Raw genomic sequence first — 19,203 nt, 5'->3', positions numbered from 1 at the left:
AGCTTTTGCAGACTGACCCACAGTATTTGTGCTCGCTTGTTTACTATAGTCTGTCTCAGGAAAAACGAATGTAGAATATCGTCTATTTTACTCCAAAGTCACTGACAAAGGTCGAAGGCATCTGATTTAACGACCTGTGGGAATACAGGTTGGCCAGGGACAAAGCCTGAGGGCAAGAGGCGCACACCCACACACACCCACACACACACACACACACACACACAATGAATGAATGGGTATAAGTGACCCGCTATGCTCACAGGTCAATATGAACTGTGGTTCCTGTTTTTGGATGCAACTTTTTTTTTTTTTTTTTTTGAGTTACAAAGCGCTAAAAATAAACGAAAAATATTGGACCAGTTATTCGTTGTATATTTAGATTTAATAGCATATTATTCCTTTTATTTTACTTTTTTTTTTTTTTTTTTGAGCTTGATTCGCCTGTCATCAAGAATTTGTAAGTTGGCATCTCAGGTCACAGCACCTCCTGACTGACTCCTGGAAGATGACAAGACAGAGTTGTCTGCAGTTTTCCCTTTTGCTTCAATCAGAGCTGGATATCCATATTCGCATTTCATCAACGGACTTACCCTCTTTCTCTCTCTCTATCTCTCTCTCTAAACCCCTGCTTCCCTCCTTTCTTCTCTCCCTCCTCCCTCCCCCATCTAGCATCTCTCTCTCTCTCTCTCTCTCTCTCTCTCTAAACCTCTGCTTCCGTCCTAATTCATAATTTTTCCTTTTCAGGTTATACTATGATAGTCTCTATTCTCCTTTCACACTTTCCTGTAAAATGTCCACTCCAGTTTTTCTATACGGCGTGGTGTTCTTTCTGACTTTTTCCTGCCGGCTTCGGCTGGAGGGTTTGGAGGGCGGGGGAGAGCCTTCTTCTTTGCTATCCTTATCTCATTTTAGTAGTTCAGTTACTCTTCTAGGAGCTGCCTAGCATGGGCCAACCGGCCTACTGCAGTTATCCTCTCTTCTTATGTTCTTATGTCCTTTCTTGTCTCCCTCCTCCCTCCCCCATCTACCCTCTCTCTCTCTCTCTCTCTCTCTCTCTCTCTCTCTCTATCTCGTGTGTGTGTGTGTGTGTGTGTGTGTGTGTGTGTGTGTGTGTGTGTGTGTGTGTGTGTGTGTGCGTGCAATCATTATCATGACTAATGGTATGCTTTGTATTGGAAAGTAACGATGAGGAGAAATATTGTGGAATCTATGGCGAATATTGTGGCAGAAGGGTGTAGACATGTATGAAGGTGAACGTTAATTGGCCCACAAGGAATTAATGACAGTTCCACATGCTGACGTCTCGAGGGGACTTCTTGTAGTTGTTCTCTATAAATATATTCCAATGTTTTATTTATTTTATATTACTTATATACACAGTTAAGTTATACTTCGCATTGACATTATTATTCACTACTACAGAACCTAGAGAGAGAGAGAGAGAGAGAGAGAGAGGGAGAGAGAGAGAGGGGGTGGGGCTGGTCATTCCCAGGGGACAAGTGGTCACTCCTCACCTCTCTCTCTCTCTCTAGCATGCAGACCCCCCCACCCTGAACTCAAAACATCATCCTTCTTGCCTTCCTATCCATCCCCATCCCCTCTCTTCACCTAGCTTTTTGCCCACATACACAACATTTGCACACACACACACACACACACACACACACACACACACACACACACACACACACACACACACACACACACCTGAGCTGGAACCGGCAATCCGTTTCCCATTGTGACCTCTATTTCCTTACCCAACATTCCTTCCCTCTCCCTAAGGACTTCCCACTTCACCTGTCCCTTGTTTCTCTCCGTCTTTGTGCCGTGATTAGAAATCTGGACAGAATAGGGTTGAGACCATAGAGGTAGGAGCCTCTATGGTTGAGACTGAATGGCTTGTTCTTTGTTACTTTATTAAAACGATAAATATAAACAAACACGTTTTTTTAAATAACTGACGACCTACCAAAAAATCTATCATTCTATCAGAATATATATATATATATATATATATATATATATATATATATATATATATATATATATACAACTTAGAACTATAAAACTTATATGTAAACTTCAGGAAACTGGCAAATGGGCCCCCCCCCCCTTAGAAAATTCCTTGGTGCGCCCCTGCTGGGCACTGATAGATAAATAGAGGCTTCACATTGTTTTATTACTTAAGCGTCGTGTGTGTGTGTGTGTGTGTGTGTGTGTGTGTGTGTTTTCATAGTGATAGCTGAGTAGCCTAGGGAAGAGAAGGGATCGGATTAAAGGGATGGGGGGAGGGGGATTCCACTAGTGAAGAAGGTTTAGATGAGGGAGACATGAATATCGAGTGATAGAGAGAGAGAGAGAGAGAGAGAGAGAGAGAGAGAGAGATTGTATTTTCAATGTAAATTTTAGAATATAATGAATATTTATATAGGAAATGCTACTGTTGATCCTTCGATCAGTAATACTATTGTAAATCAGTTTATGTTTTTTCATAAAGAATAGTAATAAAACAATAAAATAAAATAAAATAATTTTTCTTCATCTTTCATGGCTATTTCATTGGCTTCCTTACCCAACCCCTCCCCACATTCCGACCCGGGCCACTCCCATCCTACATCCCTCCTCATATGGACCGATATCAGGACACTGACAGATAAATAGAGGCTACACATTGTTTTATTATTTAAGCGTCGTGTGTGTGTGTGTGTGTGTGTGTGTGTGTGTGTGTGTGTGTGTGTGTGTGTGTGTGTGTGTGTGTGTAGAGGAAAGAAAATGGAAGAGGGAAGGAGGAAGGTCCAGAATCCCGAGGGGACCTCTTAATCCTTCACACGGTCACTCGTGTTCTGATTTTGGCAAAGGCTTTGTAAAATTCTCTCCTTCATGTCTCCTGAGAAAGGGTATATTACTGGTGATCTCAAATGACCTCCGACTGATAACCTCAAATGACCTCGGAGGTCAACCTCACAGCCTATGCCCGAACTGGAGGTCGTGTGTCTCCAAGCCAAAATTGAGCTACTGTGTCCAGTCATTCTAGCATGTATTAACGGTGACCTCAGATGACCTCCGACTGGTGACCTCAAATAACCTCGGAGGTCAACCTCACATAGACCAAGTCCGAACTGCGGGTCATGTAAGTCTGCATGTCAAAATTGAGCTGCTTGGTCCAGTCGTTCGAGCATGTATTACCAGTGACCTCAAATGACCTCCAACTGTTGACCTCAAATGACCTCGGAGATAAGCCTAAAAGCATTTTTTTTTTTTTTAGTGCGAAGAGGAGGGAACCGGAGGCTGGGCCCGCAAAACAGTTCCTTCCAAGAAAAAAACAAAAACAATACAAAAGAGAGCCAAATTCATGATCCGTTCATTTTGACATGCCTGGACACACTGCGTTTGAAAGACAGGAGATCATAGCTAACAGAGGGAGACAGTTCCAGAGTTGACCTGTTGCATAAATGAAGGACTGGGAGTAACGGTTAACTCTTGCATTAGAGAGTTGGACAGAAAATGGATGAGAATTTGTTGCTAGACGGGTGCTACCCACTCGTTGTAGAGGTGGTGGGATGCAAGCAGACAGTTCAGAGAAGCAGTGACCATTGAAGTAGCGATACAAAAGGAATTAAGATACAACAGTGCGGCGAGGAGACAGAGGTTAAAGGGAGTCAGTAAGAGAGGGAGAGTTGATGAGACTCTCCACCCTATTCAGAAGAGCTGTATGTGGGGAGCCTCCCCACACATGAGAGTTGTACTCTAAACAGGAGCGAATAAAACCTGTGTATAAAGTCAACAACTGTGCAGTGGTGAAGAAGGCACGGAGTGGGTTTAGCACACCTAATCTCTTGGAAGCAGATTTTACAAGAGTTGCAATATGATCTTTCCAAGATAAGTCCCGAGTGAATGAAACCAAGTATGTTGAAGGATGACACAGGATTGAGATGGATATTAATAAACTTTAGTGGGTACCCCTGTGGAAGATTTTGACGGGTTGGTAGGTGTAAAAACTGAGGTTTGGATGCATAAAAAAAAAAAAAAAGATTATTTTTACCCCAATCAGAGATACGAGCCAAGTCGGACATTAGGTGTGCCATAGCCTCATCCCTTGTTAGTTGAAGTAACTGCTGAGATGGACATTGCGGAAACCAAATGGAAGGTTAAGTGTGGAATCATTAGTGTATGAGTGGATAGGGTTAGATGTACAGCTTAGAAGATCATTGATGAACAAAAGAAAGAGAAATGATGATAAGGCAGAGTCCTGAGGAACACCACTGTTGATAGATCTAGGAGAAGAACGATGGCCGTCTACAACAGCAGCTATGGAACGACCAGAAAGGAAGCCATAGTTGAAGGCACAAATAGAAGGATAGAAACCGTAAGAGGACAGTTTGGAAATTAAAGATTTATGCCAGACTCGATCGAAAGCCTTTGAGATGTCAAGTACAATGGCAAAGCTTTCGCCAAATTCCCGAAAGGTGGATGACCAGGAGTCTGAAAGGAAGGTGAGAAGATAACCAGTGGGGCGTCCCTGACGGAACCCATACTGACGATCAGAAAGAAGGTTGTGACAGGAAAGATGCTTTAAAATTTTCCTGTTAAGAACAGACTCGAAAACTTCTGAGACACATGATGTTAAAGCAATTGGACGATAGTTAGAGGGTTGGGAATGGTCACTTTTCTTTGGGACTGGCTGAATGAGAGCAAACTTCCAGCAAGAAGGAAAGGTACAAGTTGAAAGACAAAGGTGCAAGAGTTTGCCTAGGCAGGGTGTAAGCACAGAAGCACATTTTTTGAGGAAAACAGGAAGGATTCCATCAGGCCCATATGCCTTGTTAGTATTGCGGCCAGTGATGGCAGAAAATACATCAACTGAAGAAATGTCAGCCATGAGGAAGTCAGAGGAGGGAAGTAATGGAGGAACAGCACCGGAATCGTTTAAGGTGGAATTAGAGGAGAAAGTCTGAGTGAAGTGATCTGCTTTATCAGTAGAAGAATAGCTACAGAACCATCAGAGTAGAAAAGAGGAGGGAAGGATGATGATGTAAAGGGTTAGAAAGGTTTTTGGCAAGGTGCCAGAAGGAGTGGGAAGAATTCGAGTTGGAGAGCTGAGGGCATTTAGTACGGATGAAATTATTTTTAGCAGAGCGAAGAACAGACTTAGCACGATTCCAGGCAGAAATATAAAAAAGATGTCATTCAGGGGTGGGTAGGCTCTGGTACTTTTTATTGGTTGTGGACAGCATTAGAACAAGCGTGATTAAACCAAGACTTTCTTGCATTAGTCAAAGGATATGAGAAAGGAATGTATGCTTCCATGTCCGAGAGAATAACCTCCGTAATTTGCAAGGCACACTCAGATGGCTCCCTGCCATGGAAGTAATATTCATTCTACTGTAAATCAAAGAATACCAGCCGCAGGCCTCCCAATCTGCAGCTCCAAAGTGCCACAGACAACGTTTCCTTGGAGGGCCCAGAGGCTGTACCGGAGCAATAGGACAAGGTAGGGTAATAAGATTATGATTGGAGGGCCCATTGGAGAGAAAAGGTTAACATTGTAAGCAGAAGGATTAGTTGTAAGGAAGAGGTCATGTTGGAGCTCTCTCCAAGGCGGTCAGGGATACGGGTATGGTGCTGTACGAGCTGCTTTAGGTCATTAAGGATAGAAAGATGTAGGTTTGTTCACCAGGTGGATCAGTGAAAGGAGAGGTGAGCCAAAGGTGGTGGTGAACATTGAAATCTCCTAGAATGGATATTTCAGAGAAAGGAGAAATGGCTAGAATGTGTTCCATCGTAGAAGTAAGATAGTTGAAGAATTTTTGTTAGTAGAATTAGGAGATAAGTATCTAGTCAGAGAATGATAGGAGAGCCGAAGCCAGAGTAGAGAATTCAGAAGGATCAAGTTCAGGAACACGAGAGCAAGATAGGTAGTTGCGTACATATACACAACAGCCACCTTTGGCTTTGAAATGAGTATAGAGAAGGTAGGAGGATACAGAAAAGGGTTTGCTGTCAGTTGCCTCAGACAGCTGAGTCTCTGTTAAGAAGAGAAGGTGAGGTGGAGGAGAGGTGGTGTTCAACAGAGAGAAAGTTAGAGCAGTGTTTCTTAAAGTGTGGTCTGCGGGCCCCCAGGGGTCTGTGGAATGTTCCAAGGGGTCTGCAGGCTAATTTCAGTATAAGATAAAACATGTAATAAATTGTAAAATTAATAATGTTATGACAGTTATGTGAAGTAATATTTGAACAGTTATGTTCAAGTTATGCCATTAATAAATAATTCAGTAACAATTTTAGTATATTATAGCCTACAACCACCTTTAAACTCAAGAGGTAGGAGGGAAATCTACTCATAATTAACCCGAGGCATCTCATCGACATATGGGTATGTTGCAACATTTTGTCACAGCTAGTCCTTTCGACGTACTGGTACGTCGCGCAATTGCAAGGTTCATAATTTGCACAATTTTCAATTTTCACGCGTGATTTTTCGTACGTATACACGGAACACTTTCCTCTATTCCTCTGCAAGATGCCAGGAAGGGACAATGCCTTACACTGCATAACCTCCCCACCCCCCCTGCACGCCATTGTCTTGGCAATTCACCTGTTACCAGTGACCTCGCCAATAAAGATATTCAGGCCAGAGTGATTCCTCAATCGATGACAATGTGGAGGACAAAGTTTACATAGCATTAGAGGAAGAAGCAGTCAGAAATGATGATCAGGTAATGTGGCAAAAGAAGGTCAGGAATGGTGATGAGTTAGTGAGTGAAACAATGCTTATAATGCCTATATTACTGTTTGAAAACCAATATTCTCTCGAACTACATATAAATTCGTACCAAATAAATAAATAAATACTGTTTATGAGTAGTGTGGAATAGTTACCCTCCCATAGAACTCGTTTTCTTTGGAGCCAGCCTGATAGAAATCCCGGTAAGGTAAGGAGGTACTGCTACCTGTATCGAGTATTTTAAACCTCAGGTGAGCGATTTCTCTATGAATTTTCGTTGAGGTTTTAGCCAAAAAAAAAGTTTCCAAAATAGCTCGGGATCGGGGAGTATCGGAGGTGTGAAATAGCTCGGGACGTGACAGGTTAAGGGTCCACCACATGATTAATTTTAACCCCTTCTTTACCGACCCCTCCCCCAAATGTAAACATTACGTTTACCCCCCATACTGACCTGATAGCTCCCCCTCCCGTAGTGTGAGGGGTAGTGTATATTTTTTGCCATGTTGAAACTATTCACTCTTTTTTATTTGTTCGTATACTGATGATCACATAAACCCAGCATGATGTTGGTAATAAAAAAATATTATTAAATAAATCATTATGGTATATAAGTTTACATATCTTATGCTGAAGTACTGTTACCCAGGTAACTACTGTACAAACTGGCTTGAAAAAAATGTCCTGCACAGATGGATGGCTTATTTATTTACCTTGTAAGCTAAGCATGAAGTATGTGGACACACGTGATGGTGATGACGACCTTGACTCACTTGTTGCCGAGAGTGCAGCGTTACTAAGCTTGCTACTATTTTCCTCCTCCTTCCTCACTCACATCAAATTCACTGTTATTTTCAGGATCACAGTCATCTACTGACACATCAGACACTGCTGCATCATCATCTGATACATCTAAATAAGTATCCTCATGAGGAATAAACTCGTCACTATCGGAATTTGCCAGAGATGCCATGAGAGAAAAATATCCTATACACCCCCTCTCGTGGTCAAGTGCGTGGTAACTGACTCTCTCAGGCAGGCCACGGGTTGTAAATTTTGCCGTATGTCAGCAGAAAATATAGTACGATATCTGTAGCAGAAATTCTAAACAAAATAATGATTGGTCTAAAAGAGGTTACATCACAGATGAGTGAGCAAGCCATTGTTGCCACCGCAACTCAGTCATGACGTATCTTATGATGTCAGAATTCGTCAAAACTTCATCACAGTCTTTGTCGTCAAAACACAGAGCTGTTGCTAACACGAGGTCCTCAGAAACAGCCTTACCGGGCTACCCTGAGGCCCATATGCTGCCATTCATTAGAGGGTGTACCAGCATACCACGGTAGCGGTTCCGGTGTCTCACGGGTGTTTACTGGCGATGAACGGGGGTACATCAAAACACATTTTCGGTAAAGAAGAGGTTAATAAAATGGGTCCACTGCACGAGAAAGTTTAAGAACCACTGAATTAGAGGAAAGACCATGTATGTCCGAACTGGAGGTCATGTGAGTCTCCATGCCAAAAATTGGGCTACAGGGGTACCCGGCATTGCCTGGACCTAAAAGGCGAAAACTCTACTGGTGACGTCAAATGACCCAGATCTGAATTTTGTCCCCCCCCCCCAAAACCATCCCTGGGTCACCCTGATTCAGAAAATATAGATGGATCTGAGGGTCTCTGGCCTTTGGATTGTATGAGACCGAAGGATAAACAAACAAACAAAATGTGGCAACAGCTGAAGAGGGTGGTGTTCCCGAGGGGAGGGAGAATGTCTGTAATAGAGAGAGCTGCAGCTCCTGTTCCACTAGCTACCTAACCATCCCCCTTTGCTGACCTTTTCAATGTGACACTAACATGGAGAGTGGACCAGCATACTCTCCCAAACATTTCCTCTAACTATATTATGCACTACATTATATGCGCTTTACATATCACACAATGTACTCCACTACGTTACATGGGTTGACGCCAGCAAGGGTAGATGGCCAGAGAACTTTGCCATTGCTACCTAGTGGCAGACTTTTGAGGGGAGGTGTGACGAGGGTTCCTCCTGCATAGATCGTGGGTCCGGAGTGAGATGAGGCTCGAACCTGTGCTAGAGGGCACAGGGCACTGCAGTTCTCAGGCTGCCGCTTCCGCTCAATAGAGAGGGATCCGAACCTGGGAGTAGCGCCCTAGGAGACTGTCCTATCAGTGGATGCATAATGGCAGGGCAGTTACAGAACCAAGGCATGTGTGGAGGGTGTCCCTTTAACTGTCCTGGCAGGGTCCCCTGCGGCCACTACCACAGCCACTGGTAAGACTGGTGGGCTAGGGGTCACAGATCCATTGCCTGGACCTGGGACTGTGCAGTGGGTGGGGCCTGTGGTATGTCTCTCCCTTTTTATTATTGCCAACTATGACCAAGTACAAGAATAAGCTTCAAAGCAAGCTTGAGGACATTAACCCGCTGCATCTCGACAGATTTTTCACCAATGATCCCCCCCAATCCCTGCAGATTTTCGATTTTTTTTTTTTTTTACTAAAACCTCCGCTTTTTATGCCTACCAAAAATCACCCTTGAAACTTGAAAAGTATGCCAATGACGGACCTCGCAATTGCAAAAAGTATGGATACATCGTCAGGTGTCACCGTGACAAAACGTGGTGACGAATCCATATGTTGTCGGGACGCCTTGGGTTAAATCACCCAGGAGGATGCGAGTGGGTTCATAGAATGTAGGAAGTTCAAGGTATAGAGTGGGGGAAGTTGTTGAGGCATTCACTAGGAGGTGGGTGGATGTGGGATGTTTGCAGCAAGTCCGGTACAGGGGTGGATCAGCCAGAAAGATTGTTGGGAAGAATTGCTACTATAAGTTGTTTTGGCAGGGGGGGACACACGGATATGAGGGTGTGGGTGTGTTGGTTGTGGAGAAATGGGTGGAATATGTTATGAATGTTATGAGAGTAAGTGATAGGATAGTAGTAGTGAAAATTTTGTTGGGTGGAATGATGTTTGCAATTATATTGGCATATGCTTCACAGGCAGGCTTGGATGCGGTAAAGAAGGATACATTTTGGGATGACTTAATACATGTAGTAGGTGATATGGGGGATGATGACATAGTGAATTTGGGAGGGGAGTTAAATGGTCATGTAGGTGAAGCAGCTCAAGGATATGAAGAAGTACATGGGGGATGTGCATATGGTACAAAAAATGAGGAAGGGGAAAGGATACTCGAGTTTCGGGAGGCAATGAACATGATTGTGTGCAACACACATTTTAGGAAAAGAGAGAGTAGCTTGATTACTTACAAGTCTGGGGGAAATAGCAGTCAGATAATTATTTTATGGTCAGGAGGGCTGATAGGAGGTTAGTGGGGGATGTTAAAATTATATGGGAGGGAGGAGTCTATGCACAAATTATTAACATGTGACATGGTGCTTAAAGAATGAGTGATGAAAAAGAGGACTTACAGTATGTACCTAGGAGGAAAATATGGAGGCTGGAAAACTAAGCAGTAAGGGATGCTTTCCATAGCGAGATGAGGAGAGGGGTGGCTGAACAGGAAGCCATTGACAGAGGCACTAATGAACAGTATGGAGCCCTCAAGAACAAACTCTTTAGAGTTACGGATGCAGTATGCAGTTGGACAAGTGGCCCACCAAGACATAAAGTAACTTGGTGGTGGGATGAGGGTGTAGAAGCTGCAGTAAAGGAGAAAAAAATGCTTTTCCAGGAATGGAAGAAGGGTGGTAACAAACAGGAACACTCGGCTGCCAAACGTAGGGCTAGAAGAGGGGTATACAGGACGAAGCCTGAGTCACAGACTTTTACTTGATAACCTAAATCGTGTGGAAAGGAAGAAAATGATATTCAAGGTGGCAAATCAAGTGAAGAGGGATAATCGGGATATTATAGGTAAACAGTGTGTGAAGAATGATGAAAGAAGGGTAGTGGTGACCAGTGGGGATATTAAAGATTCATGGAGAAAGCATTATAGCTGGTTGTTCAGTGAGGAGTTTGACTGGGACAGGGAAGGTTTGGAGCCAGCAGATCCAGTGTTTGGCCTTTGATTGACGCTGCTACCGTGAGTTAGCCAATAGGCAGGATGCAGGTAGGCAAGGTAGCAGGTGCTTCTAGGTTGACTGCTGAAATGTTGAAGGCCCCAGGAGATATAGGAGTGAGGTTAGTTGCTGACCTGATAAATGTGATTATATATGAGTATGTTGTCGCTGATGATTGGCTGAAGAGAGTAATTGTAAATGTGTATAAGGGAAGGGTGACGCCCTGGAAAGAGGAAATTATAGAGGTATAAAGCTTTTGTATCAGATAATGAAGGTAATGGAGAGAGTTCTGGAAAGTATGATTAAAGAAAGAATGAACATTGATCAGATGCAATTTAGGTTTATGCCAGGCAGGGGGACCACTCATGCCATATTCCTTGTTCGACAGCTTCAGGAAAAATATATAGGAAACAAAAGGGAACTGTACTTAGTTTTTGTTGATTTGAAGAAGGCCTTTGACAGAGTCCCTAGAGAGGTGATGAAAAGGGCAATAAGAATGCTTGGGATGGAGGAGTGGCCAGTTAGGGTGGTTATGGCCATGTATGTGGGTGCTCGCACCCAGGTAAGAGTGAATGGAAATTTGAATGATGAGTTTTCCGTGAATGTTGGTGTGCATCAGGGATCAGTTTTGATTCCCTTGTTGTCTATCATGGTCCCTCTCACTTGACTTCAGAAATGCTGATGATTTGCTGTTGATTACTGAGAATGAAAGGGAGGTGGAGGAAAAATTTATGAAGTGGAAGATGGTATGGGGCACAAGGGCATAAGAGTAAATGCAGATAAAACAAAAGTGATGATATCAAGGGTTGGTGGCAGTACTGTCAAAGAAGAGGGAGAGTGGCCATATGCAATTTGCCACAATGGCGTGGGAAGGAATTTCATCTTGTGCAGTGTTTGTGATAAGTGGGTACATAAGAGATGTAGTGATATTACAGGTAGATTGCGAGATAATGCTGATTTTGTGTGCGCGGCATGTGGGGGGGGGGGAGCAGGTGGAAATGATCAGGCGTGAAAGGATAGGATTTGCTTGTGAGTCTCTTGAGTAGGTGGAAGAGTTTTGTTATTTGGGAGACATGTTATGTGCTAGAAGTGGGGCTGGAGTTACTGTAGCTTTGTGGTCAGGGTGAGAAGTGGTTGGAAGAAGTTCAGGGAGCTGTTGCCACTCCTGACATTGACAGGGCTCTCCCTATGTGCTAAGGGATCTTTGTATGCAGCATGTGTTAGGAGTGTAATACTGTACGGTAGTGAGACCTGAAAAGGAAAGGAAGAGGATATTCGCAGGTTCTAATGTACAAAAATGACAATGATTAGGTGGACGTGCAGTGCATCTCTGCGTGCAAGGCTTGGGGAAGCTGGGTTTATAATGAAAGAGTAGAGAGGTAGGATGGGACTGGAGTGTATTGGTGTTGTGATGAGAAGAGTAGATTAAGGTGGTTTGGGCATGTGGAGAGAATAGAGGATGATAAATGGGTGCAGAAGGCAAGAAAGGTTAATACTAGGGATGGGGTTGCGAGGGGTAGACCGAGAAAGACGTGGGATGAGGTCATTAAGTGTGACCACAGTGTTAAGGGACTGAACAGGGAGACTGCCATTGATCGAGCAGCATGGAGAGCCACAATTAGATGACCAAGACCGATGCATGCAAGCATGCTGCCCTCAGGCAGTACTTCATTGATTTTCCCTGGAATGATTATTGCTTCCATGGCCGGAAGCCATCTCAGTGTGCCTTGCGCATTACGGAGGTTATTCTCTCGGGTATGGAAGCATACATTCCTTTCTCATATCTTTTGACCAATGCAAAAAAGCCTTCATTAATCACGCTTGTTCTAATGCTGTCCACAACAAGGAGAGGGCCTATAAAAGATACTGGAGCCAACCCACCCCTGAATCACATTTGTTTTACGTTTCTGCCTGGAATTGTGCTAAGTCTGTTCTTCGCTCTGCTAAAAATAATTTCATCCGTACTAAATGCTCTCAACTCTCTAACTCGAATTCTTCCTGCTCCTTCTGGCACCTTGCCAAAAACCTTTCTAACAACTTTACTTCATCATCCTTCCCTCCTCTTTTCTACTCTGATGGTTCTGTAGCTATTTCTTCTACTGTTAAAGCAGATCTCTTCACTCAGACTTTCTCCTCTAATTCCATCTTAACCCGCGCCGTCCCGGCGACGTGAATTAACGTCCGCACATGATGTGCACTCATGTCCCGGCGACGTGAATTAATGTGGCAACATTGCAAGGTCCCTAATATGCACAATTTTCAATTTTCGTGAGTGATTTTTGGCACGTATACACGGGACACCTTCCTCTATTCCTCTACAAGATGCCAAGCAGGGACAATGCCTTACACCGCATAACCTCTCCCCCCCCCTGCACGCCATTGTCTCGGCAATTCACCTGTTACCAGTGACCTGGCCAATAAACACATTCAGGGCCAGAGTGCTTCCCCAATCGATGACAATGTGGAGGACAAAGTTTACATAGCATTAGAGGAAGAAACAGTCAGAAATGATGATCAGGTAATGTGGGAAAAAAAAGGTCATGAATGGTGATGAGTTAGTGGGTGAAACAATGCTTGTAATGCCTATATTACTGTTTGAAAACCAATATACTCTTGTACTACATATAAATTCGTACCAAGTAAATAAATAAATACTGTTTATTAGTGGATAAAATAGTTACCCTCCCATAGAACTCGTTTTCTTTGGTGCCAGCCTGTTAGAAAACCCAGTCAGGTAAGGAAGTACTCAAACCTAAATCGAGTATCTTAAACCTCAGGTGAGCGATTTCTCTATGAATTTTCGATGTTTCTCACCAAAAGCGGATGTTTGAGCCAAAAAAAAAAAGGTCCAAAAATGTCGGGACTGGGGCGTACCACTGCCCAGAAAACGTCGGGATGGGGCAGGTTAAACGATTCCGATGGTGTTCCTCCATCACTTCCCCCCTCCAACTTCCTCATGACTACATTAAAATTTCATCAGCTGATATATTTTCTGCCATCACAGGCCTCAATACTAACAAGGCATATGGGCCTGATGGAGCCCCTCCTGTTGTTCTCAAGAAATGTGCTTCTGTGCCTACACCCTGCCTAGGCAAACTCTCTCGCCATTGCCTTTCAACTTGTATCTTTCCATCTTGCTGGAAGTTTGCTCTCATTCAGCCAGTCCCAAAGAAGGGTGACCATTCCCAACCCTCTAACTATCGTCCAATTGCTTTAACATCCTGTATCTCAAAAGTTTTTGAGTAAATTCTTAATATAAAACTTTTAAAGCATCTTTCCTATCACAACTTTCTTTCTGATCATCAGTATAGGTTCGGTCAGGGACGCTCCACTGGTGATCTCACCTACCTTTCAGACTCCTGGTCATCCTCCTTTCGGGACTTTGGCAAAAACTTTGCCATTGCACTTAACATCTCAAAGACTTTCGATCGAGTCTGGCATAAATCTTTAATTTCCAAACTGCCCTCTTACGGTTTCTATCCTTCTATCTGTACCTTCATATATAGCTTCCTTTCTGGTTGAACTATAGCCGCCGTTGCAGATGGTCATTGTTCTTCTCCTAGATCTGTCAACAGTGGTGTTCCTCAGGGCTCTGTCCTATCACCAACTCTCTTCCTTTTATTCATTAATGACCTTCTAAGCTGTACATCTAACCTATCCACTCATACGCTGATGACTCCACCCATCATCTTTTGCATTCGGTTCCCACAACGTCCATCTCAGCAGTTATTTCAACAAACAAGGGATGAGGCTATGGTACACGTAATGTCTGACTTGGCCCGTATCTCTGACTGGGGTAAAGATAATCTTGTTGTTTTTAATGCATGAAAGACGCAGTTCTTACACTTATCAACCCAACAAAATCTTCCACAGGTGTACCCACAAATGTTTAATAATATTCAGCTTAATCCTGCATTATCCTTGAACATGACTGGGGTTTCATGCATTAGGGACTTGTCTAGGAAAGATCATATTACATCTCTTGTAAAATCTGCATCCGAGAGATTAGGTGTGCTAAGCCGACTCTGTTCCTTCTTTACCTCTGCACAATTGTTGAATCTATACACGGATTTTATCCGCTCCTGTGCGGAGTACAACTCCTATGTGTGGGGAGGGTCCCCACATACAGCTCTTCTCAATAGGCTGGAGGCAAAGGCTTTTCGTCTCATTAACTCTCCTCCTCTTACTGGCTGCTTTCGACATATGTCTCTTCACCGCACTGTTGCCTCTTTATCTCTTTTCTATTGCTGCTTGAATGGTCACTGCTCCTCTGAACTGTCTGCTTGCATTCTTCCACCTCTACGACGGGCGCGTAGCACCCGTCTAGCAGTCAACTTTCATCCATTTTCTGTCCAACTCTGTAATGGAAGAGTTAACCGTACTCCCAGTCCTTCATTTACGCAAAGAGTCAACTCTGGAACTGTCTACCTCTGTCTGTATTTCCTGCTTGCTATGATCTCCAGTCTTTCACACTCAGTGTGTCCAGCCATCTCGAAATGATCAGATTTTGAATTTGGCTCTCTTTTGTATTGTTTTTATTTTTTCTCTTGGAAGGAACAGTTATTGCTGGCTCTTGGCCTTTGGTTCCTTCTTCCTAGCATTAAAAAAAAAATGTTGGAGCCTTAAAAAATGAAAACGATATATATATATATATATATATATATATATATATATATATATATATACAGTCAAGTCGCCTAAGGCGTGGCTAATTGCTTCTGGGCCAAGCCTGCATCATAGAAAACCGTTCAATACAAATAACTAAACCAATGGGAAAAATGGAATTTGTTTCTGGACGTTTGCCTAAAGTCATCCCTTTCACCCAACTTTTCCCCATTTTCCCCCACTTTACACAGGCACACAATCAAGCAATCAGTCAATGCATATATTACACACAAATTAAATACTAAACAATAAATAATAAAGGGCTTTAAGGATATAAAATACTGAACGTACATATATCCAACAATAATAGTGCTAAAGTGGAAGAGGTAGGGTTCTGGGTTCCGAGGCAAGACGCACTTTTCAAACCTTGCCGTGCCCCCGCACCATAGATATTGTATGCACGTGGTTCATTTTATTTGGTTCTGCCACCTTGCCGTGTCATAGAAAACAGCGGCGTAGAAGTCCGCGCCATAGGCGACTTGACTGTATATATATATATATATATATATATATATATATATATACAAAGGCCTCCCTCAACCTTCTCCACGAATTCCTTGACTGAGCCAATCTTTGCCACGTTTTCCCTGCAAATTTCTCTGTCTCATCTCTTCACCTCCTGTCTGACCTTTTTCTGCTACGCTTACCATCTCTTGGTGTCCAGTCAGTTAACCTCTTGCTCCATCGATTATCCCTTGTTCTTTCTACGTGGCCTGCCCGCCTCCATTTCTGTTCTTTTATGACTTCTATAATATCTTTGACTTTAGTCTGCTGTCTCACCCAAGTTGATCTTTTCCCGTCTCTTAAAGATATTCCCAACATTGACCTTTCCATTGCTCTCTGAGAACGAATTAATTTATTTTCCATCGATTTTGTCAGTTTCCAAGTCTCACAACCATACGTCATAGCTGGAATTATACATTCATTAAATACTTTTCGTTTCATACAAACTGGCAAGCTATTTTTCATAATGTCTCTATGTTTACCGAAAGCTTTCCATCCAATGGTAATGCGTCTTTTTATTTCGCTATCATTATCTTTCGTTAATTTTAGTATTTGTCCCAGGTAATTGTACTCCTCAACTTCTTGAAGAATTTCTCCACTTATTCTTATGACACTCTTTCGTGTTTGATGATTAAACATTACTTTAGTTTTACTCCGGTTCATCTTTAGCCCTACTTCGAGACTTTCTCTGTTCAGGTCATTTAACATTTCTTGCAATGTCTCTGCTGTTTCTGAGATTAGGACAATGTCATCTGCAAATCTTAAATGGTTTAGCTTTTCTCCATCTATGTTTACTCCTTTGTTTTCCCAGTCTAGCTTTCTGAAAATACTTTCTAGGCATGCTCTAAATAACTTCGGTGAAATTGTATCTCCCTGACGCACGCTCTTCTCAATCTTAATTTTTTCAGAGTCCTTATGTAATTTAACTGTAGCAGTTCCCTCTTTATATAACGTTTTCGAGCAGTTTTACAATGTTCTCATTCACTCCTTGTTCTCGCAATGAATTTATAATTGCTATGTGCTCCACTGAGTCGAAAGCCTTTTCGTAATGAACAAAACCTAGGCACAGTGGTTTATTATAGTCTGTAGTTTTCTCAATTAGCTGATTCATTGTGTGCAGATGATCAGTAATCGAGTACCCGCTTCGGAATCCTGCCTGTTCACGAGGTTGGTTTTCCTCCAAATTTGTAGCTATTCTGTTTGTAAGAACTTTAGTGAAAAGTTTGTAAATGACTGATAGCAAGCTAATGGGTCTATAGTTACTAAGGTCTTTTGAGTCGCCTCTTTTTTTTTTTTTTTATAAAGTAGAATAACAATTGCATTACACCATGTTTTGGGAATTTTCTTCTGTTTTATACATTGGGTAAATAAGTGAGCAAGCCTATTTTGTACTTCTGCTCCTGCATCCAACAGTAAATCTGTTACTATTCCATCTTCTCCCGGAGCCTTCCCTCTTTTCATATTTTTAAGAGAAATATTTACTTCGTCTGGTGTTACGTCAAGTATTTCACTTGTGTCAACAGAAAAGTTAGCTATTGGTACTACTATCTTTGATGCATACAGTTCTTTGTAAAATTCTTCAACTCTCTTCAGCATCATATCTCTGAATTTAATGGCTTCACCGTTTTTGTCTTTCAGTGATGTAATTTGTTGCTTTCCAAGTGCCATTTTTTTTCGGACCTGTTTCAGACATTTTCCTTTTTTGATGGTTTCTTTGATTTGATCCATGTTTCTCTTTCTTTTTTCTTCTCTTTATCTTTTGTTGATAATCTTGTTTAATTCCGCTCGTTATATTTCATCTGTCTTTGTTTTTCTTTCATTACCTTTCTTTTTTTCATAAGCTCAAGTGTCTTCTCTGAATACTTCCCGGCTTTGGTTGTATTAGGTTTTCCTACTACCTCCGCTGATTCTTTTAGCACTTTTGTTAGTTTGTCATTCAGCATTACTGAGAGCCTGAAATCTGTTCCTTATTTCCAACTGAAAAGCTGCTTTGTTTTCGCTGACTTTTATTGGGCATATCTTTTTGTCTTTAATCATCTTCTTTCTTTCACTTTTGAAATTGAATCTGGCTGTGCAACCCACCATTCTGTGGTCACATCCAATATTTACTTTGTTGACAACTGTGACATTTGTGATTGTGGTATTCTTATTTGCTATAATGAAGTCGATTTCATTCTTTGTTTCTCCATTTGAGCTTCTCCAGGTCCACTTTCTCCCTGTTCTTTTGTGAAAGAATGTGTTCAGTATTCTCATGTTAAACATTTCTGCAAAGTTTACCAACATTTCTCCTCTTTCGTTCCTTTCTCCCACTCCAAATTTTCCCATACATGCTTCTCCATTTTTTTTTTCCATATATATATATATATATATATATATATATATATATATATATATATATATATATATATATATATATATATATATATATATATTGTTACGGAACAGAGAAAGATAATGTACACTTTAAGTGAGAATACTAAAAATCACTACTGTCCCGTAAAGTTCCAGGTTCAAAACAAAGGAGTTAGGTAAAATTACAAGTTAAAGTTTAATGCTTAAATTAACAACAAAACATTCAGGACTCATAAGGATAATGTAATGGCAAAAACAGGTTAAATATATGGTTAACTGCAATAGCCTCTATTAACACGAAATTAGCAAGAATAAATTTATCTAAGTCAGCCCTGATAAAATGAGATACCAGATAATACTCAGTGAATGCCAGATAAATAATTACAGATACAAACTATTAACAAAAATGACTGACATAAAACCCAACATTAATCAAAAACCTCACTAGGCCTAAGAATCAACCTCATGCTACACAGTACAAGAACAAAATGCAACAACACGTATACTCAAATCACACAGCTGCTAGATGGTTGGAGACTTCCTGAGAAATTCGCAATAATAATAACTGTACAGGGGAGGACAGAGATGTGAACAAAATGAGGAGCAGATCTAAGTGGCAATGATACAGAGACTGAGCTCATTATATAGGGGCCAGCAGAGCCTGATACAACTTGTAAGAGGGACGTGCAAATGAAGCCATGGGGACAGAGAGCTGAAAATCCCGCAAAGTATAACAGAGAGAACGACTTACTCTACTATAACGGTAGAAGGGGGGAACTGAGGCAGAACACGCTCGTGATCAAACATGCAGCATACTGTGCGTTAAAATTACACAAAGGATGATGAAATCATAGGCTATGTAACACCTCCCCACAAAGAAAAAAGAAATTTACAAAGGAAATTTCTTATTACTCT

This window comes from Coenobita brevimanus, chromosome 2, assembly GCF_032717465.1.
Source record: "Coenobita brevimanus isolate Jiangsu-jjx chromosome 2, ASM3271746v2, whole genome shotgun sequence".
Classification (NCBI taxonomy): Eukaryota; Metazoa; Arthropoda; class Malacostraca; order Decapoda; family Coenobitidae; genus Coenobita; species Coenobita brevimanus.
The sequence above is the reverse complement of the archived record's forward strand: the minus strand, read 5'-3'. Positions refer to the sequence as shown.